The 23,829-nt window shown below is 44.4% G+C and overlaps 1 long non-coding RNA gene across 1 annotated transcript in view; it reads left to right on the forward strand.

Annotated features, from left to right (window-relative positions):
- The window catches only part of LOC148138008 (uncharacterized), a 70,211-nt gene that overhangs the window by 21,096 nt on the left and 25,286 nt on the right, over positions 1–23,829 (forward strand). The window contains exon 2 of the long non-coding RNA XR_015754155.1: positions 7,310–7,444. This is a non-coding gene — a long non-coding RNA (uncharacterized LOC148138008). The remainder of the gene's footprint in view (positions 1–7,309; positions 7,445–23,829) is intronic.

Raw genomic sequence — 23,829 nt, forward strand, 5'->3', positions numbered from 1 at the left:
AGGGTGTCAGTGGAAGGGTACTGGTTGGTACGGCGGGAAAGGAAGAAGCAGAGGGCTTTGTGGCCTTCGTGATGGGGGATGGAGGTGTACAGGGACTGGATGTCCATGGTGAAGATAAGGTGCTGGGTACCGAGGAAGCGAAATTCCTGGAGGAGGTAGAGGGCGTGTGAGGTGTCCCGAACGTAGGTGGGGAGTTATTGGACTAAGGAGCACAGGACCGTGTCGAGGTATGCAGAGATGAGCTCGGTGGGGCAGGAGCAGGCGGAGACAGTGGGTCGGCCGGGGCAGTCAGGTTTGTGGATTTTGGGCAGGAGGTAGAAGTGGGCGGTGCGGGGTTGTGGGACTATGAGGTTGGAGCCGGTGGATGGGAGAGCCCCTGAGGTGATGAGGTTATGAATGGTCTGGGAAATGATGGTTTGGTGGTGGGAGGTGGGGTCATGGTCAAGGGGCAAGTAGGAGGAGGTGTCTGCGAGCTGGCGTTCAGCCTCAGTGGTCTAAAGGTCGGTGTGCCAAACTACTACCGCGCCTCCCTTGTCTTCCGGTTAGATAGTGAGGTTGGGGTTGGAAGAGAATGGAAGTTGCCAAGCGAGGTCAGAGAATCAGAAATGTGAGTAAAGTTTTGAAGTGACATTTCGACAGAAACATGAACAGCCAGAGAATAGAGGGACATGGACCATGTACATACAGATGGGGTGAGTTGAGAATGATATCAAGGTGGGCCAAAGGGCCTATTGCTGCACTGTTCTTTTTTCTACATTCCCAGCATTTAACCGGTCAAAGCACTTCAGAATCTTGCATGTTTCCTTCAGTTTCTCTCTAATTTTTCTCAACTTCAATGGGTTCATTCTTATTCTACTCTACCTCTTATTATATAATCCCTCCATTTCCAACATCACCCGAGTGAACTTTCTCTGGCCTGCCTCTGATACAAGAATATATTTCCTTCGGGTACACACACTGTTCACAATATTCTCGGTGTAGTCTGACTTGTACATTGCATCGTTTTAGTAAGACCTCCCTATATTTAGACTCCATTCCCTTTGTAATAAATGGCAGCATTTGATTTGCCTTCCCTATTACTTGATGACCCTGTAAGCTACATTTTTTCAGATTGATAAACAAGAACTCCCACAACCCTTTATGTTTCCAGTCTAAAAACCAATACTGTTAGCCTGACAGTAAGTCAGGAGCATGCTGAAATGAGTAAGAAACGACATATCAATAAAAAAAATGACTGGACCCTTAGAAACACATTTTATAAAAGAGAATTTGTTATTGAGCTTGTTGGATTTATTTGTTGGTGTGAATATAAATGGCAGAATAGATAAGTATGTTGGGGGGGGGATGGTGTTGGTACGGAGAATATGGTTTATTTGAATTTTCAGAAGCCTTTGTGTAAGTTTCAATAAGGGTTAAAGAGTAACTTGGTAGAGAATAGGGCCCCTTAAATATGGTTGCCTATGTGTGGAACCAGAGTAGGTTGGTGAGATATGAAACGAAAAAATAGTCTTGTCAGTATTTACTGTTGCGAAAGACATGGAAGCTCGGGAACTTGGGGAAATAAATAGTGATGTCTTGGAAAGAATCCTCAACAGAGAAGAGAAAGTGCTGGAATATTAAAACAAGTAAAGGTAGATCTATTCTTAGTAGCTCATGAGGTCGATCTGAGAATATTGTTGGAAGCTAGGGAAGAGATTGTAGTATTACTAACAGAGATATTTTAATTTATATTATCAACAGACGCAGTGATGTGCCGAAAGACTGGAGGGCGGCGAATGCTGTTCCATCACTAAAGGATTGCAGGGAAAAGCCAGGAAATTACAGCCCCGTGAGCCCAGTGATGGGGTAGTTGTTGGAGGAGATTCTGAGAGAAAGCAGCTACATATATTTGGAAAGGCTCGGGCTGATTAGAGATAGTCAGCATGGCTTTGTGAGTGGAAAACCGTGTTTCACAAACTGGATTGACTCTTCGAGGAGGTGGCCAAGAGATAGATGAAGGCAGAGCAGTGAACATTGTCCACGTGGATTTTAGCGAAACATTTAACACGGTTCAAAGGGATGTAGAACTTCTAGTCAAGAGGAAGAACGACGCTTACTTAAGGTTGAGGACGCTAGGATCGTTAGACCTCGAGAGGGTTATATGAGGGCGGCACGATGGCTCAATGGTTAGCACGGCTGCCTTATAGCAGCAGGGACCCGATTTCGATTCCAGTCCCGGGCGACTGTCTGTGTGGAGTTTACACGTTCTCCCTATGTCTGTGTAGGGTTCCTCCAAGTGCTCCAGTTTCCACCCAAAGATGTGCAGATTATGTGACTCAGCCATGGTAAATTACCCATAGTATACAGGGATGTGCAGGATTGACACATTAGTCAGGGTAAATGGAGAATAGTAGGGTGGGGGAATGGTTTTGGGCGGGATGTTCTTCAGAAGGTCCGTATGGAGTTGTTGGGCCAAATGGCCAGTTTCCACACTTTGCGGACTCTCTGAAGGTAGCCAGGAAGGAACTGAAGAATGGACTTAGGACAGCTAGAATGGGACATGAAAAATCTTTTTTTTGGGAAGGATTAAGGAAAAGCGTAAGGCATTGTCCACTTATGTGAGAAACAAGAGGATGGTCAGCGTGAGGGTAGGGCCGGTCAGGCATAGTGGAGGGAACATGTGCCTGGAGTCACAGGAGGTAGGGGAGGACCTTAATGAATACTTTGCTTCAGTATTCACTACTAAGAGGGACTTTGTCATTTGTGAGGAAGCGTGAAAAGGACTGATATATGTGAACAGGTTGATGTTGAGAAGGAGGATGTGCTGAGGATTGTGGAAAACTTAAAGATAGATAAGTCTATTGGACAAGACCAGATATGCCCAAAGTTACTGCGAGGGAAGGGATTGCATTTGGCGATGACCTTTGGACCCACACTAGGAGAAAGGGCTTGAAGAAGAGCTTATGTCCGAAACGTCGATTCTCCAACTCCTCGGATGCTGCCTGGCCTGCTGTGTTTTTCCACCACCACACTTTTCAACTTTGCACCCACAGAGTCATACCAGATGATTGGAGGGCGGCACATGTTGCTCCCTTGTTCAAGAAAGGGAATATGGCTAATCCTGGGAATTACAGACCTCCACTTTCTTATGTCTGTGGTATGCAATTTATTGGAGAGGACTCTGAGAGAGCGGCTTTATGACTCCGTAGAAAACCATAGCTTGATTAGAGATAGTCAGCATGGCTTTGAAAGGGACATGTCATGCCTCACAAATCTTATTGAATCCTTCGAGATTGTGACAAAACACATTTAAGGCTCATTCAGAAAATACAGAGGCATGGGATACAGGAAACCTGTCTGTCTGGATATGGAATCCTGCCTCAGAGAAGACAGAGTGTAATGATAGATGGGAAGCATTCAGCATGGAGCTCAGTGACCAGTGGTGTTCTGCAGGGATCGGTTGCAGGAACTCTGCTCTTTGTGATTCTTTTTATAAAAAACTTGAATGTGGTTATGGAAGAATGGGTTAGTAATTTTGCCAATGACATGGAGGTTGGTGGAGTGGTGGATAGTGTGGAGGTCTGTTGTAGGTTGCAGCAGTATATTGCCAGAATGCGGAGCTGGACTGAGAAGTGGCAGATGGAGTTTAATTTGGAAATGTGTGAAATGATTCATTTTGGAAAGTCTAACTTGAATGCAGAATACAGGGTTAAAGGCAGAATGCTTGGTAGTGTTGTGGAACAGAGAGATCTTGGGTTCCACATCCATCTATCCCTCAAAGTTGCCATCCAAGCTGATAGGGTTGTTGAGAAGGAATATGTTGTATTGCCTTTCAATTGCTGGGGGATTGGGTTTTCAAGTGTGAGGTTATGCTGCACCTCTATAGAGCCATGGTTAGACCCCACTTGGAATATTGTGTTCAGTTCTGATCCCCTCATTACAGGAAGGATGTGGAAGCTTTATGGAGGGTAAATTGGAGATTTACCAGAATGTTGCCTGTACTGGAGAGCATGTCTTACGAAGAAACGTTCAGGGAGGTAAGCCTTTTGTCATTGAAGTGAAGAAGGATGAGGGGCGACTTGGTAGAGGTGATCAAGATGATGTGAGACATAGAGTGAATAGTGAGAGACTTCTTTATACCATGGCATAAATGGCTATTGTCAGTGGGCATAAATAATTTTAAGGTGATTGGTGGATGGGTAAGGAGAAATTTCAGAGGAAGGTTCTTTACAAAGAGTGTTGCGTGGTTGGAATGCACTGCCAGCGGTGGTAGGAGAGTCAGATACATGAGGGACATTTAATAGACTCTTGGATAGGCACATGGATGGCAGTAAAATGAAGGGTATGTAGGTTAGTTTGAACTTACACACGGATAAAAGGTTGGCATGGCATCATGGCCGAAGGGTTTTGTACTGTACTGTTCAGTGTTCTCCGTTCCGTGTGGTAAACTGGGTAATAAGCCTCGACCATTGTAAAAGAATACGGCATCCAGGAGGAGCGAGGAAACTGGTTACAAAATTGGGGTTGATGGTAGGAGACAGAGGGTGATGGGAGACATGTTGTGTTTCTGACTGGAGGCATGTGACCAGTGGTGTAGTGGGTCACCTGTTGTTTGTCATTTGGATAAATGGTTTGGATGGGAATATTGGTTTCCTGGTAAGTAAGGATTTTGGGTGACACTGAAATTGCTGGTGATGTGGACAGTGAACAAGATTATCTATGAAACAATAGATGAACAGTACTGCTGGAATAGTGGGCTGAAGAATAGCAGATGAAGTTTAATTAGATAAATGTGAAGTGTTACATTTTGGTGAAACAAACCAGGGCGGGACTTGTACAGTTAATGTTCGGGCACTGGGTAGTGTTGTCAATCAGAGACCCAGGGATGCAGGTAGACAGTTTCTTGAGAGTGGGCGATACTGGTAGACAGGCTGGTGAAGCAGGTGTTTGGGATGGTTATCTTCATAGGGCAAAGCATTGAGAGTAGGATTTAGGATGTCATGTTGTATCTGTACAGGACATTAGTGCGGCCTCCATAAAAGCATTGTTGATCAGTAGGAAGAACTCATCTGGTTCACTTAGCTTCTTTTAGGGAAGGGCATCTGACATTCCAACCTGGTCTGGCTGACATGTGATTCCAGACCCACAGCAGTATGTCTGACTCTGAGCTACCCTCTGGGTAATTAGCAGTAGGGCAAAGAATGCTGGTCCAATCACCCTCATCCCATGAATAAATAAATAAAAATTCATTCGTCCCTCCCTACCTTTGCAAACTCCTCCTGCTGCAGCTGGCTTTGTCACACTGTTCAGGCCCGGACCACTCTCTCACCACCTCCAGCACTGTCACCTCTCCCTGTTCCTATTGTGTCATTAAACCCTGACAATGATTCCCCTTCCCATTGCCCTCCTCCCTGCTAGCAGACCCTTTGCAATCCCTTTAAAACTTACTGCTTAAACTCTCTCTCATTTCAGGATTTTAAGTACTTTGTGGTAATCGTCTAGCCTCATAATCTGATATGATCCATTCTGTCCTGAGTGAGGGATGGGTGGGAATTATTTGCTGAGGATTTTCTATTTCAATGGAACGTCCTTTCGTTGAATGTTTTACACTGTTCCTTCAAATGTTTTCCACTGTTCATTTACAGACACATATTTCAGTCTGTTTAGCCTGTTTACCTTGGTCAGGTCTCCTCTCAAACTCATGTAATTGGCTGTTTTTGTTTCCAGATGTAGCTTGTCCTTACTGTGATTCACTTTAAAACTTTGTATTTCTTTAAACTGCACTTTACACAATTTCCCAGAGGATCTCCCCAAGTGGCATTACTCACTAAGTTTCATGACACAACGGTCGCACTGAGATTGTGACGTCTCTAGCTAGTTGCATAATGTGTTATTCAAAGAAACACTGAAAAAAAATTCCACAATCTCTTCTTCGAATATCACTCTTGCCAGTATGATTGCCAAGATTATATGAATACTCAAGTTTCACTAAATTATCACAATGCCTTCATTAAAAATTCCAATGAGTTCCTCTTTCATGCAAATGATGAGCAATGAAATGTTGTTAAGTAGCCGAAAACTGATCTGCCGCTTGTGTCCGTCGCAAGTAGTAACCGGAATTTACATTCAGACTGACTCTACTTCATGATCTGATGCCAAATGCTTTCTCTGTAATACCTTTGTTATCCATTATTGTTAGCATTACCCATTTTGCCTGAGTTTCCACAAGGTTGTGAATCATTGAATATTTATGTTCCAACTGTTGTTCGTCTTGTAACCATGTCTCCCTGGTGTCTAAATCTCTTTTATCTCTTTATCACACATCAGTCTGCCTTGCTGAAGAGACTTTGTCCATTCCAAAAAAAAGATAATTTACTCTTTCCCACAATTTCCTGTCACAAATCGATTCACTGATACACAGTTTTAGTTAAAATCTGTCCCTTCCTGTACCTTTCTGCTTGTCTTCAGCCACATCCCCATGCTGTTCACATGCGTCATCTTTTCTATTTGGATTTGGAAAGCTCCTTTCACCTGAACCCTCTTTCAGTTTAAAGCCCTGTCCATAAACCTACCGACATGATTGGCCTGGACACTGGTCCAAGCTCAGTTCCAGTGGGACCCCATCCTAATGGATTATTTATTAAATCAGGTATGGGATGTGGGTGTCTCTGGCTGACAAGCCTTTCTTGCCCAGCCCTAGCTGCCCTTGAGCTGAGTAGCTTGCTCGGCCATTTCAGAGGGCAATTGGGAGGCAAACACTTTGCTGTGGGAATGTCGTGCAGACCATCTGAGGGTGGGCAGATGTCCTTCTCTGAATGACAAGTGTTTGGATTTATTGTACATCAGTAATGGTATTTCTAGATGGTCAATTACTATTTTAAAAATAATTTATTTCAAATTCCACCATTTCAGATAAGGTGGTTCAAACCTGCCTCTCCTGAACATTAGCTGAGGTTTGGGATACATGCTCTGGCAACAATATCACTAGGCCATTACTTTGTCTGCTCACAGGCTATTTATCCCTGAACACTGATACCAGTGTATCATGAAGCTAAAACTGTTTTCCTTCATGATTGTTTGTTCCTGATACCTTCCTGCACTCAGTCTCTCTCCATGTAGTATCCCTCACTGTGTGGGTCTCATTGTTACCTCTGTCAGTGTCTCTCACTCTGACAGCTACTCCAGATTCTGAGCCAACAGAATTCTGCACAGGCCAGGGATGGAGACTGGGATTTTCCAGATCTCCGTGGGATACAGTACTATTCTCCATGTGTAACCCTCACTGCATCAGTCTAATTTCCCATTCCGTCTATTTCTCTGTCTCCTGTAGGTACTCAGGAAGGTCCTGACTCAATAGATTTCCCAGCTGCTGGGTGTCCCATCCATCACCACGTTGAAGATGGTTGGTCAGGCAGAGAGACAAAGGGCAGGGAGATCTGGAGCCTTCAATAAACCCTGCACTGAGGTAAGATCACTCACAGTGCACAGAGCAACGAGAGGGCTCCAAACATCAGCTAACAGTGCTGGAGGGGGAGCAGTGTACAGACACACCCCAAGCTCAATCACCACGTCTATTGAAAGTTTTGTTGTTCTGAGACAGTATCAGGAGTGTCACAGTTATCAATCCATGCCTGTGACGTCTTAGTGAGCATCAGGACAACAGAGGGGAAAGCAGGCTTCCTATGAGTGGGTGGGAAAGCTGCCTGGGATCTTTCTGTTCTGTGTTCCCCCTCCAACACTGTACATATTCCATGTCTCGTGGACCAGTGTCTTCAATAATTTGTAACTCCTACAACAGTGCCTGTCCCTTTAACCTCCACCTTCCCTATTGTCCCTCCCCATATTTGAAATGTACTGCATTTATTATCCTTCCATGCAACTAGTCCATGCTGACTACTGTTCATGAACGAGTCGCATTTGCATGTGTTTGGTCCATATCCCTTCAAACTTCTCTTCTCCATGTATCTGCCCAAATGCCTTTTCCATGTTGCAATTTTACTTTTCTCTACCCCTTCCCCAGACGCTCATTCCATACATGCACCATTCTCTATGTGGAAATGTTCTCCTCTGGTCACTTTTATGTATTTCTTCTCTCACCTCATATTTCTGCCCTCTAGTAATTGATTCCCCTACCCTGGGATAGAAACCTTTACTATTCACATTAAGTATACCCCTCATGGTTTTATAAACCTTTATAAGGTCACCTCTCAGCCACCTCCGCCCAAGGGAAATACGAAGGATAATGATACAAATATCTCTGCCTTGGTCCCCGCTGCGACATTGCCACAATATTGTGGCATACACTTGTTCAGGACCTCAGGCATTCTCTACCTTTGTGTTCTAAGATCTCCAGCACCACCTCTTCTGTAATGGGGACTCTTTTCAAGACATCATTGTTTCTCTCCCTTTGTTTCCTGGTCTTTGTCCACAGTATGTTCTGATATGAAATATTCATTTCAGGTCGCGCCCATCTCCCGTGGTTCCAGGCAGGGATGGCCTTCTTGATCTTTGAGGGGCTCTATTGTCTCTCTCGAATTGCTTTTTTGTACTTGTGTGCTGTAGAATGTCTTTGAATTCTCCTTAACTTTATCTGCCAAAGCTATGTCACCGCCCTGTTTTGCTTTCCAGCTTCTCCAGCCTCTCTGTTTCTCCACGTGTGAAGCCACATCCAAGGAACAATGTAACTGTACCCCTTGGGTTCTCTCCGTTAGACAACACTGAACAGAGCACTGCCATTAACTGTGTCAGTCCTCCCTGGTTTGTCTTAACAAATTCCAACACCTGAATTCAACTCCACCTTTCATTTCTTGACCCACGGCTCAGTTGGTTAAGATCAACTTTGATAACTATATTCATTGACCACTATAACACGTATTTTACTATCCACAAACATGCTAACACTAATTCATATATTCTCGTTTATGTCAATAATACACATGTATGGACCCTGCACCGATCCTCATGGCACATCGCTGATCAGAGGCCCCAAGTCTGCACAACAACCCTCTCCCACCATCGTCTGTCTCCTACTATCAAGCTCATTTGTGTTTGTTTGGCTTGCTCTCCCTGATCCCATGTGATCTAATCTTACTAACCAGTGCACGAGGCTAAACCCTGTCTAAGGCCTTGCTGAAGTCAGGATAGATAACATCTACTGCTCTGTCTTCATCCATCTCCTTGGTCACCTCTTCAACAAACTCTACCAAATTTGAGAGACACCCCTTTGTAGGCAAAAGCTATGCTGACTATCCCTAATGAATCATTGCCTTTCCAAATGCATGTGACTCCTGTCCCGCGGAATCGCTTCCAACAACATTGACATCACTGACATCAAGCTAATTGGTGTTTATGTCCCTGGCTTTCCCTCCCAGCCTTTCCTAAATGCTGGTATAACATTAGCCACCCTCCAGGCTCCCAGCTCACCAAACGTGGCTGTCAGTGATAAAAATATCTTTGTAAGTTTCTTCCCTAACTTGCCCTAATGTCCTGGGATGAATTTGATTAGTTCCCTGGGAGTTGTCTAATTTTAATGCGTTTTAAAACCTTCATCACCTCCTGTTCGTCAATGCAGACTCTTTTGAAAACATCACTGTTTAGTTCCCTGCTTTCCCAGTGTTTTTTCCACAGTAAGTTCTGACTTGAAATTTTTGTTTCGGATCTCACCCATTTCCTGTGGGTTCACACACGGGTGGCTTCATTGATCTTTCAGGGGTCACATTCTGTCTCGAGTTAATCTTCTGTTGTTAATATACTTGTAGAATCTCTTTGGATTTTCCTGAACCTTATCTGCCAAAGCTGTCAGTTCCCCTTTAAGCCCTCATGGTTTCCCAATTAAGAGTATTACCACACCCACAATGTTCTTCAAGGGATTGACTTAATCCAGCTGGCTATATAGGACATGTGCCCCCTTTTGTCTTGACCAGAACCTCAATATCCCTGAAGAAGGGCTTATGCCCGAAACATCGATTCTCCTGTTACTTGGATGCTGCCTGACCGGCTGCGCTTTTCCAGCAACACATTTTCAGCTCAGAACATCAATATCCCAAGTCATCCAGTGTTTCCCACTTGTGTCAGCATTGTCCTTCATACTAACAGAAATATGCTGTCCCTGAAATCTTAATTTATCTCTCTTTTGAAAGAATCCCACTTGCCCGACGTCTCTTTACTTTCAAATAGCCTCCACGAATCAACTTTTGGACAGTCTTGCCGAATACCTTCTGGACTGGGGCAAGGCCAGATTTGATCTTTAATTTGTGGACCAGGCCAGTCCTTTTCCATCGCTATTTTCAAACTAATAGAATTGTGGTGACTTTGCCAAAGTGCTCCCCTAAGAACTCTTCAGCCCCTTCCCCCCTTGTTTCCCGAAGGGAGGTCAGTTTTTATCCTTTCCTCCAGTCGGACCAGTTACATACTGCCTGAGACAGTTTTCTAGAACACACTGAACAAATTTCTTCTATCCAAGCTGTGAAGACTCTGGCAATACCAGTCTAGGTTTAGAAAGTTAAAATCCCCGACCATTACAGCCCTATCATTATTACAGATATCTGAGATCTCCAGCATATTTGCTGCTCAATTTCCCACTGACTGTAGTACCGTCATATCAAACTGATCATTCAGTATAATTTCTCAGTTCCACTAATACAGCTTCACTGGGCGATCCCCAGGAATATCCTCTCTCAGTGCTGCAGTGATGTTTTCACTGATCAAAAACTCCAAACCCCCTCCTCTCTTGCCTACCCTTCTATCCTTCCTGTAGCATCTGTCCTGGGAACATTGAGCTGCCTGTCCTGCCCTGCACTCTCAGCTGTGTATCTGTAATTCCTGTGATATCCCTATCCCATGCTCCCATCCATGCCGTGCGTTCATCTGTATAACCTGTTAGGCCTTTTACATTAAAGTAGATGCAGCTTAATTGATGCGTTTTCCCGCATTGCCTGCTGTGTTCATCCCTGCCTTGTCAATTGAAATGACTCTCTTGAAATTCTGTCCCAGCCTCACTGTTCAGACTGTAGCCTGAGACCATCCCCCTCAATGTGTTCAACGCCCTCACATTTCATGTCATCTACAAACCTCCTAATGATACCTTCTGCTTCACATCGGAGTGATTAATGCCCATAAGGAACAGCAATGGTTACTGCACAGATCCCTGTGATACACCCGCTGGGCAAAGGCTTTCAATCAGAAAACCAACCCTCCAACAATTTTGGATCTAATTTCCCAACCTGCCTTTGAAGCCATGGACTCTTCCCTTCTGGACCAGCCTTCCACGTGGGACCTTGTCAAAGGCCTTAATGAACTCCATGTAAACCACATCATCTGCACAGCCCTCATCAATATCTTCAATCGTAATTTCAAAGAAATCTCAGCTGAGTTCATCAGACGTTATCTTCCTCTTCCAAATCCATGCTGACTATCACTAATCGATCGCTGTCTTTCCAGTTATTGATTAAACCTGTCCCTCAGAATTGTTCCCAATAATTTACCTCCCCCTGCTGTCAGACTATCTGCTCTGTAATTACCTGGCCTATCCCTGCTTCCCTTCTTGAACAAAGGAACCACATTCGCGATCCTCCAGTCATTCAGTACTTCACCTGTGGCCAGCAAAGTATTACATACATCCGCCGGGACCCCAGCAATCTCCCCCCTTACCTCCCATAGCAGCCTGGGATACTTTTCATTGGGTACTGGGGATTTCTCCACCTTTATGCCTGTGAAAACATTTAATACCTCCTCCTTATTGATCTTAACATATTCTGGAACCTCAGCATCCCAACTGAAATCCCTGGTTACAATGTCTTCGTCCTGTGTGAATACAGATTGGAAGTATTCATTGAAGACCTCGCCTACTTCCTCTGGCTCCATGCACAGTTTGTCCTTTTGGTTACTCACAGGCCTCCCTCTTTCGCTGGGAATCCTCTTACTCTCACGATGCTGATAAAATACTTGTGGCTCTTCCACAATCGTGTCTGCCAAATATATTTCATGACTATTGTTTTTCCCTCGTTTGCCACAATCCCCTTGCACTCTCTATACTTGTGAAGGGCTTCACCTGATTGTATTGCACTGTATTTTCTTTATCAAACTCACGATATCACTTGATCAGTATTCCCTGGACTTGCTGCCTTTACTATTCACTCTTCAAGGAGCACACTGGCCTTGCATTCTCACTGCATCACTTTAAAATACTCCACTTTCCTAGCATGGACCAACTGCAGGGAGTTCCTCCCAGTCTATGTTTACCAGATCCTCTCTTATGATCGCAATACTTATGGGAGACTCAGTTTTGAGGGGGACAGACAGAAGACTGTGTGGCTGCAGAAGGGACCCCAGGATGGTGTGCTGCCTCCCAGGTACCAGGGTCAAAGATGTCTCTGAGCGGTTACTGAACATTCTGAAGGGGGAGGGTGAACATCCAGAGGACATTGTGCACATCGGCCCACGTGACCGAGGTAGACAAAGGGATAGGCCCCTGTGAAATAAGTACAGGGAGTTAGGTAAGAAGCTTTTAAAAAAGGTTATTAACGTTAATGATCTCCAGATGACTCCCAGTCCACGCGCCAGTAAGGCTAGAAATAGAATGATCGGTCAGATGGATGTGTGGCTGAGGAGCTGGTGTAGGGTGCAGGGTTTCCAGTTCTTAGGTCTTTGGGATCTCTTCTGGGGTAGAGGTGACCTGTACCAGGGAGATGGTTTGCACTGGAAGCAGAGCGGCACCAGTATCCCTGGGAGGAGATTTGCTAGTGTTACCTGGCAGGATTTAAGCTAGTTTGGCAGGGAGTTGAGACTCTAAATAAGCTAGGGGCTATCAACTAGTCAGGGAAAAATACATCAGCCATCGAGAGCAAATTTCCTATCCAGGATATCTGGGACACTGCATAGGGAAGGAAAATACTTGTGGTTTAAACGGCATTCATTTCAACTCATGAGGCCTGACTGGTAAGGCAGACAAGTTCAGACCATGGATTAGCTCTGGGGACTGGGATATTATAGCCAGAACAGAAACATGGCTGAGAGAAGGGCAGGATTTGTAGCTCAGAGTTCCAGGATACAAAAGCTACAGGCATGACAGAAGGACAAGTAAGTGAGGAGGGGGAGTTGTCCCTTTGATTAGGGAGGACATTAAAAACAATGCCAAGAGACGATATTGTTAAGCGGTACTCAAATGAGGCAATATTTTTAAAAGTTAGAAACAAAAAGGGGATGGTCAGTCTGCTGGGATGGTGTTCTAGACCACCAAATAGCCAGCGGGTACGAGAGGAAAAAATGCGTAGTGAGATTGCAGGTACCTATAAAAATAATAGAGTCGTACTGGATTGAGATTTTAACTTCCCATGGATTGACTAGGTCACCCAGAGTGTAAAAGGACCATACGGGGTGGAATTTGTCCAAATGTCTAAGAAGGTTTCCTAAATCAAGATGTAGAGGGCTCTATGCTACTCAGGCGGATGCAACACGAGACCTCCCCTCAGAAAACGAGGTCGGCTAAGTGACTGAAGTGTCAGTCGGAGAGCACTTTGGGTCCAGTTACCACAACTGTCTTCATTTTAACACAGTTATGGAAATGAGCATACATTAGATTGTAAAGGGGGGAATTGGGTTCCTTAATTGAGTGCAAGACAAAAGATTGACAAACAGGGCAAGTTCATTGGGAGACCAAGAGAAGAAATGTATGAAGATTTGAGTACAGCCATAATGACGTCATGTTGTGAAGTTATGGAATTGAATACAAACTCCTACAGACTGTAACGTACAAAAGTAAAATGTGAGGTGTTACTCGAGCCTGGGTTGTGCTTCATTGGAACATTGCAGCTGCCCTGGACTGAAATGTTAGCATGAGAGCAAGGTAGGTTATTAAAATGGGAAACAATGAGAGGGTCAGGGCTCTTCCTACAGACAGAGTGGAAGTGTTCCTCAATGCAGTCTCTGTTTGGTTTCCCCAATTTAAAGGAGACTGAATTGTGAGCAGCAATGACAGGAGACAGGATTGAAAGATTACAAGTGAAATGCTGCTTCATCTGGAAGGTGTGTGTTGGGTTGTTAAGAAATGAGGAATGAGTCAGCGATCTTTTCAAATGTCCAAATGTATTTCTTCTTACATGTAGACGACATAGTTCCACAACTTGGAGACAGTAAGTACTACAGGTGCGAGAGGCCAGATTTAATAAACTTGGAGCTGGATAAACACAGCAGACCAGACAGAATGAGAGGAGCAAAAAGGCAATATTTTGATATTGGACCTTTCGTCAGGACTGGCGAGGGGGAGGGGAGCCCAGAAAAGGAGTGATGGGATATGGAAGGGTGAAGGGTAGGTATGATGGTGGTGTATACATGTAGGTATGAGGTTACTGTGATTGGCTATTGGGAAGGATGGAGCAGATATGTGAGTGAGAAGATGGACAGGTGGGTCTGGTCAGGGAGAAGGGACAGGGGATAAGGCTGCGTGTGGAGGGATTTTGAAGCTTCTGCAGTCAATATTGAGGCCATTGGGTATCAGCTTCAAAGGTAGACTCTCAGGTGGTGTTCCTCTGACAATGGACAGGCTAAGGATGGGCATGTCCCCGGAAGAGTTGAGGGGGGAATTGAAATGGAAGTTAACTGGAAAGTCGGGTTGGTTGTTGTGTTTAGAGCACTGGTGCTCCATACACAGCCTGATCCTGCACCACCAAGCACGCCTCCAACTCCCGATGTGGTCTCCTCTCTATCAGGGAGACCAAAGGGAGATTCAGGGACATATTCATGGAGCAGCTGCTCGCTGCACGCTTAACCAACCCTACATTCCAGTTGCCATTCAATTGTTCCCTCACCACCCCCCCCCCCCCCCCCCCCCACTCTCAACCTTGCTCATCCAGCGACAGATCCATCCTTGGCCTCCTCCACTGTCAGAGTGAGGCCAAATAGAAACTACGGAACAGAACCTGATCTTTCAGCTTGAGTGCTTACAGTTCACTGGTCTCAATATTGACTTCACTGGCTTCAGAACTCTCCACCCACAGCCTTATTCCATGTTCCCCTTCTCTTACCTGACCTAAGCTGTCCATATTTCTATTCGCATATCCGCTGCACCCTTCCCACTGACCAATCACATTATTCCCCCTATTGCATCCCCTATCGTCATCCCATCTACCATTCCCCCAGCTCCACGCCTCTCCCTCTATTTTCTTCCCGGCTCCCCTTCCCCCGGACCAATCCTGATGAAGTCTTCCAGCCTGAAACGTTGACTTTCCTGTTCCATGGATGCTGTCTGACCTGCTGTGTATTGCTATATCTGCAGCAATAGATTTTTTTTGTGCTTTCTATACATTTTATTTTAGTCTGCTTACTGACAAGCTTATCTCAACATTCTCACTACAGGGTCAAGGAAACAGCCTCTTTGTCACGAATGCTCCTGTCCGCTTCGAAATGATTTCCTTTGTTTTAACTGTACTTTCAAGTCTGCTGTTTGCAATAGTATTGTAAATTTCACTATTGTTATGCTGTAGCTTAATCACACCACGTCCAATATACTTTAGAACTTCCTTGTTCTTATACTCCACGCATCTATTCATAAACGTAAGGATTCATTAAGTCATTTTATACAACAGTTTCAACTTGCCTGGCCATTTGTAATTTCTAGTCTTCTGTGTCCGTCTCTCCTTACATTTGCCAGTCCTCCCTCACTCCAATGTTTCCTGAAAAATCACCAGCAATGCATCCACAATCACCTTCGGCATCTATTTACAACTACGGGCTGTTCTCCAACTGGTCTCACTGATTGATCCAACTTCATGTTCCCCAGCTCCTTCTCCTTACTGGTGGTCACTATACTCACCTCTAAACTCTGACTGTCTTGAAGTTCTGACATTTTGCTGGTGTCTTCCACCGTGAAGACTGTTGCAATGTATTCAATTCCTCTGCCATTCCATTGCTTCCCGTAACTATTCAAGCTTCATTTTCCAATATTCCTCTGTTTGCTCTTTACTCCTTGTCTTCCTTGTTATATATCTAAAAATCTCTTTCAATGTTCTTTTACATGATTAACAAGCGTAATTTCGTATTTCACCCTCTCCTCCCATTTGCTGTTCTTAGTTATCCGCGCTGGAATTTATAGGCTTCGTAATCGTCTAAATTCCCAATAATCTTCACCACATTGTGCGCATTTTCTTTTACTTTTATGCTGTCCCAGAGTACATTATCACGCACAGCTGACTTGTCTTCCGCTGAATATCTTTCTTCTTACTTGGGATGAATTTCTGACGTGCTCCTGAATTATTTCCAGAAACTCCTGTCATTGCTGCTTCACCATATTCCCGTGCTCACCTCCCCTTCCAACTAACTCTGGCCAACGCCACCCTCATGTCTTTTTAGTTACATTACTCAATTATAAGCCATCTCATCCAAAAGTGAGAAATAGATGTAAACTGAAGGAGGGAGGTTTGAGAAATGGGACACGAAGAACGATTGGAGGACTTATTAACTAGACGGAAAGATAGAGACAGAGAGAGAGAATATAGACGTGGAGAGGTAAAAATAGGGAAGTCTACATGATTGATGGAAGTAGATGTGCTTCCGTATTTGGTTTGATAATTCCTTTGTGCTATGGTCCTTTGTACAGTGTATGTGCAACAGATTAATCTGTTGAAATCCTGGGTTTGATGCCAGAACCTTTATCTCCATCAATATGACAGGCACCAACTGTTGACAGAACCCAGTATATGTTTCCTGGTAGAAAATGGATTAACTGAAGCAAGTTGGAACACCAGAAGCAGGAATTTATAACATCCATCCGGTAAGAATGAAAGATTAGATCAGGTAATGCCAGAAGGAGGCAGGAGGCAGACGGTGCGTTGAGAGTAGGGGAACATAACATCTCAGCTGAAGATTACATAACATATTAGTATTTTATAAATTTTGTACATCACATGCATCATTTTTGTTAAGTATGTCTCTCGTTCATTCTGAATGTTTTGCACACATATGAACAATCTTATCTATCTACATACTCACACACAGACACACACACACACACAGACACACAGATGCACACACACCATCACTGTTCAGCCATTCCATTTGAAATGATGCTGTTTTGTTTACATCGTCACTTGCAATTCCTTCTTCTGAATATATTCTGTTTCTTTCACTGCATTTTATTTTATTCTGTCTGTCAAGGAGACATTGGGGACGTCACTTTACTCCTCATCAGTCTCCACAGCCACTGTCTTCGAATCCTTTCTGTTTCTTAACCCATGAAAAATACGTGCTGTGTCTGACCCTTGAATCCCAATAAACAGGTCAATTTTAAACAGAACACTTACTTTTGCGCTAAGGCCAAAAAAAATCTCAAAAAGAAAAGGCATATAAATTGTGCAATCATATGTTTGCATCTTTACAAACAGATTATAGAATTGCATTGTATAAACGATAAACAATTAACTGATAAGAGCTGTGAGTGTAAAATCCAGGGGAATCTGTATTTCTTGTGTATGTTCAGGGCAGTCGTGCCCAGAAGCAGTTTTTATATTGGAAGTTGTTGTGGTGGAGGAGATTTCAGTGTAGCACCAACATCTCGATTGATGCTGTGTAATTATGACTTTTCAAGCAGGTTACTATCCCATCCTCGCTATTGTTGGTGTTCCTGGTGAGTCGATCTCTGCCCATTTACTAATTCTCTAACCCATTGTGAATGTTATCGTTTTCTCTGTAGTGTATATTTGGCAAAGTTCCAAACTATTGTCTTCGCTTTCAATCACAATCTCCATTTCTATGCCATGAATTTCATATCCCTGCCTTACAAGCATCTGAGGAGAAACGAAAGTGTTCATAACCATGATTACCCCATTTTATCCTGAATGGATTCATATCGCAATATTCCATCTACCACAAAACCTGTCCACTCCCATCTTCACAATATACCTAGTCTTCACTTCTGCCTCAGCACTGTTTCTGAATAAATCGTCATCCACACCTTTCCGTTACAATTCTCTTCTGGCAACTCTTCTCGTTACACATATTCAGATCACAATCTTTTTCTTACCTCGACCTGGACCTATGCCAGGTGCAAAGTCTGAATTCAGTTTGATTCTAAAATGAGTTTCAGCATAACCTGTAACCTCACACTAGGGAGAGGACTATGCTGTCAGTGACCAGGAAGTGATAGTTTTATTGAACTGTCTGGATTCGGGAACTTTCTGAGCAGGAATGGGTGTCACGTCCATCATCTCCCATTGCAGTGTTCCAATGTATTCACACAGTGACGGAATCCATCTCTGCCTGCTGCTGAGGGTAATACCTTCGTGCTGTCTCTATAATGGAAGGTACTGAAAATGTTCTACATATAATATGGGACAGATTGACTGGTGAAAATAAGAACATGATTAGAATTAATAAAGTGAACTTACTCAAACACTAATTGAATTGAAGTTTGGCAAGTTACTGCACCAAATGAGTACCATCCAAATTTTCAGGGAAGTGGCAATACAGCAAGTGAATGAGTTATAGAGTCAGACAGGACAGAAACAGACGCTTCGGTCCAACCAGTCCATGTTAATTATCCCAATTCCAAACTAACTTCGTCCCACCTGCCCGCGCTTGGCCCATATCCGTCCAAGATGGAAATGTGTTGCTGGAAAAGCGCAGCAGGTCAGGCAGCATCGAAGGAACAGGAGAATCGACGTTTCGGGCATTAGCCCTTCTTCAAGAATGAGGAAAGTTGGTCCAGCAGGCTAAGATAAAAGATAGGGAGGAGGGACTTGGGGGAGGGGCGTCGGAAATGTGATAGGTGGAAAGAGGTCAAGGTGAGGGTGATAGGTCAGACTGGGGTGGGGGCGGAGAGGTCGGGAAGAAGATTGCAGGTTCGGAAGGCGGTACTGAATTTGATGGATTGGACTGAGACAGGCTGGGGGGAGCGGAAATGAGGAAACTGGTGAAATCCGAGTTCATCCCTTGTGGTTGGAGGGTTCCTAGCCGGAAGATGAGGCGTTCTTCCTCCAACCGTCGTTTCGCTGTGGTCTGACGATGGAGGAGTCCAAAGACCTGCATATCCTTGGTGGAGTGGGAGGGGGAATTGAAATGTTGAGCTACAAGGTGGTTGGGTTGGTTGGTCCGGGTGTCCCAGAGGTGTTCTCTGAAACGCTCCGCAAGTAGGCGGCCTGTCTCCCCAATATAGAGGAGGCCACATCGGGTGCAAAGGATGCATTAGATGATATGTGTGGAGGTACAGGTGAATCTGTGGCGGATATGGAAGTTTCCTTTGGGGCCTTGGAGGGAGGTGAGGGGGGAGGTGTGGGCGCAAGTCTTGCACCTCCTGCGGTTGCAGGGGAAGGTGCCGGGAGTGGAGGTTTGGTTGGTGGGGGATATGGATCTGACGAGGGAGTCACGGAGGGAGTGGTCTTTACGGAATGCTGATAGGGGAGGGGAGGGAAATATATCCTTGGTGGTGGGGTCCGTTTGGAGGTGGCGGAAATGGCAGCGGATGATGCATTGTACATGGAGGTTAGTGGGGTGGTAGGTGAGGACCAGTGGGGTTCTGTCCTGGTGGCGGTTGGAGGGGCGGGGTTCAAGGGCGGAGGATCGGGAAGTGGAAGAGATGCGGTGGAGGGCATCGTCGACCACGTCGGGGGGGAAATTGCGGTCCTTGAAGAAGGAGACCATCTGGGATTTGTGTCTTTGGAACTGGTCCTCCTGGGAGCAGATGCGGCGGAATCGAAGGAATTGGGAGAATGGGATGGCGTTTTTACAGGGGGCAGGATGGGAGGAGGTGTAGTCCAGGTCGCTGTGGGAGTCGGTTGGTTTGTAGTAGATGTCCGTGTTGATTCGGTCGCCTGAGATAGAAATAGAAAGGTCGAGGAACAGGAGGGAGGAATCTGAGACTGTCCAGGTGAATTTGAGGTCGGGGTGGAAGGTGTTGGTGAAGTGGATGAACTGTTCAACCTCCTCGTGGGAGCACGAGGCGGTGCCGATACAGTCATCGATGTAGCGGAGGAAAAGGTGGGGGGTGGGGCCAGTGTAGTTGCGGAAGATGGATTGTTCCACATATCCGTCGGAACCTTTCGTATTCATGTACTTATCTAAATGTCTTTTAAACGATGTAACGACAAGAAAGAAGTATTGATTACCCTACAAATTTCTTTAAACTCTGGGATTTCTCGTTCCTGCAGACTGGAAAGTAGTTATTGTTATCCTAAATATTTAAAACCGGCGTGGGAGGTAAAACAAAAAAGAGTACCTTGATGTTAGGTCTGAGAAAAATATTAGAACCTTATATGAGGGAAATTTTATAACTCGACACTTGGGAAATCATGATGTGACTTGGTACAGTCAACTTAGACTTAGAAACCGGAAAGCATCTTTGAGAAACCTGTGGAGTTTGTGTTAGTTGATGCATCCACAAAAGAGAAAGAGTGGGAGTGGTGTATTTGAATTTGCAGAATACTTGTTACATTATTGCTAACATGTGAGCAAAGGAACTTAGAGCACATTGATAAGTTGCAGACGGGGCGTTATGAATATACCACTTGGATCGAGAATTGGCCAGTGGAAGCAATGCTGAGCTGCTTGCACTTTATGGACTGAAGGCACTTACTCATGGGATATCACAAGTTTCAGTGTTTGAACCACAACAATTTGCAAGGCATAGCAATGATTTGGATGTGAGAAGTACACAGCATGCATCTCATTTTGTATTATTAAACAGTACAAGGTTGAGAAGTGTTGTTTTTCAAAAGGACCTGAATGTCCTTGATCATGAGTCACCAAAAATAGCACACCCAAGGCCGGAAGTATTAGCATTTTATATAGTCTGCTGCCCTGCATTGTAATATGATTCAAGTGCATAAGTAAAGCCGTCTTCCCGTATTTGTAGGGCCTTGATGAGAGAGTATTTGGGGCACTGTGAAGAGGTATGACTCCTTTGTAAGGCTCGATCTAATTAACACAGACAAAACTCAAGCAGGTATGAGCAGTCCAGTCCATGACATGATGACTCCATGAGGAGACAGTGATGGAACTGAGTATTTAATATGTCGTGCTAGGATACGAAGAGGGATGATTGCGCTGAAACGTGAGGGTTAGCGACTATCACATATTTCTAAAAGAGACACTTGTTAGGGCGAGAAATAATTAATTTATTAGATTTATTGTCACATTTGCCTACGTACAGTGAAAGCTTTATTTGTGAGCAGTACAGGCAGACGACAGTAAGCAAGGACACACAGATCATAGTGTGAAAAATAAACTTGGACAGAGTAAGGCGTGCAGGTTACAATGCACATGACATTCAAAAAAACATGATCAACATGAACAAGATCATCATTATTTGGAGTTACCGAGTCCATTCATCAGTCTAACAAAGCATACTTTATGTGCCTGAATGATCTATCCCCACATTAATGTGCCCTCGGCATGAGGTCCTACAAGAAAAAATTAGGGAGTTAGGAACCAATTTAACAAAGTAGGACCACAGAAGTATTAATCTCAGGATTGCTACCAGTGTCAAGTGCTAGTCAGCGTAGGAATGATCGAATAATCAGGAAGAATGTGTGGCTTAAGAGATGGTGCAGGAGGAAGGGGTTCCGATTTTTGGGATATTGGGACCGGTTCTGGGGGAGGTGGGACTGTTACAAATTGGACGGTCTACATCTGGTAGACAGTCTATATCTATATTGTGGAGCCAATGTTCGATGGAGTGCATTTGCTAACGCTGTTGGGAAGGGTTTAAACTAATGTGGCAGGGATCGGGAAGCAAATCTGTTTGGTGACCAGAAGGGAGGTAGTAACTAAAGACTAAGTAACTAGATAATGAAGTCAGCATGACTGAGGGGAAGAGGAGGCAGGAAGCGGAGGATGAACACAGAGGGACTTGTAGTTTTAATGCAAGAAGTATAATAGGTAAGGCAGATGAACTTAGGGCTTGGAATAGTACCTGGGAATATAATGTTATTGATGTTACTGACACTTGGTTGAGGGAATGGCGTGATTGGCAACTAAACATCCCAGGACATTAATGCTTCAGGCAGGGTAGAGAGGAAGGTACAGGTGGTGGAGGAGAAGCGTTATTGGTCAAAGAAGGTATCACGGCTGTGCTGAAGGAGTGCACCATGGAAGATTCGAGCAGTGAGACAATATGTGCAGAGCTCAGAAAGAGAAAGGCTGCAGTAACAATGCTGGGATTGTATTACAGGCTTCCCAACACTGATCGAGGTACAAATATGTAGATGGACCACAGAAAGATGTGGGAGCAACAGGATGGTGGTGATAGGAGATTTTAATTTTCCCAACATTGACTGGGATTCACTTAGAGTTAGAGGTCGAGATGGAGCAGAATTTGTATGGAACATCCAGGAGCATTTTCTAGAGCAGTGTAGAAATAGTTCAACTCGGGAAGCGGCCATGCCAGACCTGGTGTTGGGAACTGAGCCCACCCAGGTAGTGGAAGTTACAGTGGGGGATTACTTTGGAAATAATGATCACAATTCCATTAGTTTTATAATAGTCATGAAGAAAGATGAGAGTGGTCCGAAAGGACGAGTGCTAAACAGGTGGAAGGCCAACTATAGCAAAATTCGGCAAGAGCTGGGGAATGAGGATTGGGAACAGATGTTTGAAGGGAAATTCGCATTTTATATGTGGAAGGCTTTTGAAGAGAGGTTAATTAGTGTTCAAGAGAGAAATGTTACTGTGAAGATTATGGATAGAAATGGCAAGTTTAGGAAACCATGGATGACAAGTGATATTGTGAGACTAGCTAAAAGGAAATAGAATGTGTACATAATATCTAAGTGAATGAAGATATAGGAAGCCTTGGAAGAATATTGTGAATGTAGGACCAATCTGAAGTGAGAAATTAAGAGGGCGAAAAGGGGTCATGAGATATCCTTAGCCAGCAGGATTATGGAAAACCTTAAAGCTTTTTGGTCATATATAACGAGCAAGAGGGTAGCTCGAGAAAGGGCCCACTCAAGGACAAAGTAGGAAAGACATGCTTGGAGGCAGAGCAATCGGGAGAGATTCTTAATGAGTACTTTGCATCTGTATTCACCAAGGAGAGGGGCTTCGTAAATGTTGAGGTTCGGGATAGATCTTTGATTACTCTTGGTCAAGTCTGCCTAAGGAGGGAGGAAGTGTTGTGATTTCCAAAAGACATCAAGAAGGATAAGTCCCCAGGTCTGGATGGAATCTACCCAACGTTTCTGTGGGAAGGGAGAGAGGAAATAGCTGAGGCTTTAACAGATGTTGTTGCAGCTTTCTTGAACATGGGGGGAGGTCCCTGGCGAATGGGGAATTGCTAATGGTGTCTCCTTGTTTAAGGAATAATCCAGGAAATTACAGACCTGTGAGCCTGACGTCAGTGGTAGGGAAGCTACTGGAGATGATACTGAGGGGTAGAATATATACCCATTTTGGAATAAAATGACTTATCAGTGCTAGGTAGCATGGCTTTCTGCAGGTAAGGTAATGGCTTACAAACTTAATAAAACTGTTTGAAGAGGTGACAAAGTTGATTGATGAGGGAAGGGATATAGATGTCATACAGATGGACTTTAGTAAGGTGTTCGATAAATTTCCCCATGGTAAGCTGATGAAGAAGGTAAAGTTGCATGGGTATTCTCGCTAGATGGATAGAGAACTGGCTAGGCAACAGGAGACAGAGTAATAATACAAGGGAGTTTCTCAAAATGGAGATCTGTGATCTGTGGTGTCCCACAGGGACCCTTGCTGGGACATTGTTTTTTGTGATATGCATAAATGATTTGGAGGAAAGTGTAACTTGTTTCATTAGCAAGTTTGCAGGTGACACTAAGATTAGTGGAGAAGCAGATCGTGAAGGGGACTGTCCGAGAATACAGCAGAATATAGATAGATTGGGGAGATGGG

This window comes from Chiloscyllium plagiosum, unplaced genomic scaffold (genome assembly GCF_037043375.1).
Source record: "Chiloscyllium plagiosum isolate Xiang-an unplaced genomic scaffold, Cpla_swu_hap1 HiC_scaffold_42, whole genome shotgun sequence".
Classification (NCBI taxonomy): domain Eukaryota; kingdom Metazoa; phylum Chordata; class Chondrichthyes; order Orectolobiformes; family Hemiscylliidae; genus Chiloscyllium; species Chiloscyllium plagiosum.